The following is a 1,569-nucleotide window of genomic DNA, read 5'->3' on the forward strand; positions in this document are numbered from 1 at the left end:
GCAGGAATCACTGAGCATTATCTTGAAGGCTGATTAGCACAAACCCAGATTTAGGCTCAACCCTAAACCCAATGCTATGCCTAACCCCTGAGACCGCAATCTAAGTGAGAACTGAAATGTGGGGTCTGTGTGTGTGTGTGTGTGGCGAGGTGCACTGGGACATGGTGCTGGACAAGGAGCTGAAGGCCAATAATGAGCAACTTGAATGTCAAACTAATGCATTTGAGTCTGATTCTACAGACAGTTAGGGTCAACAAAGGTTTTTGAGCATGGGAGCGACATCACAACATTGGTTTCAAACCCACAATCTATAAGCAATGTGGCACATAACACATAAAGGAAGACAGTAGCAGCAGAGGATCAGTTAGAAGACTACAGCAATGATCCAAGCAAGAGTTTATGAGGGTGTGAACTAGGTCAGTGACAGTAGGAGTGGAGAGGCAGTGACACCTTCAAGACAGATTTCCAAATGAGAGTCAAAAAAACCAAAGTCAAAACCAAGTGTTGCCCAAGTGCAGTGGCTTATGCTTATAACAACAGCACTTTAGGAAGCTGAGGCAGAAGGATCATTTGAGGCCAGGAGTTTGAGACTAGCCTGGGCAACATAGGGAGACCCCATCTCTAAAAAATTTTGTTGTTGTTGTTGTTGTTGTTTGGGTTTTTTAGAGACAAGGTCTCACCATGTTGCCCAGGCTAATAACAGACTCCTCAAGCAATCCTCCTACCTTGGCCTCCCAAAGTGCTGAGATTACAGGCATGAACCACTGCACCTGACCTAAAACTTTTTTTCTAATTAGCCAGACATAATGGCATGCACCTGTAGTACCAGCTACTTGGAAGGATACGGCAGAAGGATGACTTGAGGCCAGGGGTTTGAGGCTGCAGTGAGCTATGATTGCACTACTGCACTTCAGCCTGGGTGACAGAATGAGACCTTGTCTCCAAACAAACAAACAAAACCTAAGTGTTAATTCTCATTGCAAACCTCTCCCATACCTCGGACCCAACCTCAACTTTGGCCTTGACCTAAACTCCAACAGCGACACCGTAACTATTGTATTCATCAAAAGTGCTGTAGTGACAAGAGAAAGCAGCCCAATCCAAGCCATTGTATGCTAAAAAGGTAATTTTTTATACTGTACAACTAAAAATTTCAGACAAAGATGAATGAGTCTTCAGGCATATCTTAATCCAGAGGCTCAAACGATCTTATTGGGCTTATCTCTCAGTGCTTCAGAAAGTCTCTTAATTTCAGTAAACGAGATGACCCTAAGCAGCCCAAGACTCATATCCTGAAAGCTTGACATCCCCAGAACAAAGAATCTCCAGTGCCCAAATGCTGAATCCATTCCTGAAGTAATCACCATAGCCAGATTTGTGGAGACCTCTGATTAGCCAGGCATGTGTGTATATTATTTTTAACTACATACACAGTATCAAACCATACATATGCAAGCTTTATATTATGTCCACAAATTCTTTGACACTCTTTTCTTTCAAAGGAGGAGTCTGGTTCCTCTTCCCTTAAGCGTGGACCAAACTTAGTGACTTATTCTTTTTTTTTTTTTT

The 1,569-nt window shown here is 42.8% G+C and overlaps 1 pseudogene; it reads right to left on the reverse strand.

Annotated features, from left to right (window-relative positions):
• Window positions 1-522: 522 nt before the first annotated feature.
• Window positions 523-1,569, reverse strand: part of LOC108308394 — a 2,881-nt pseudogene continuing 1,834 nt past the window's right edge.

The sequence above is a fragment of the Cebus imitator genome, unplaced genomic scaffold, assembly GCF_001604975.1.
Source record: "Cebus imitator isolate Cc_AM_T3 unplaced genomic scaffold, Cebus_imitator-1.0 Scaffold85, whole genome shotgun sequence".
Classification (NCBI taxonomy): Eukaryota; Metazoa; Chordata; class Mammalia; order Primates; family Cebidae; genus Cebus; species Cebus imitator.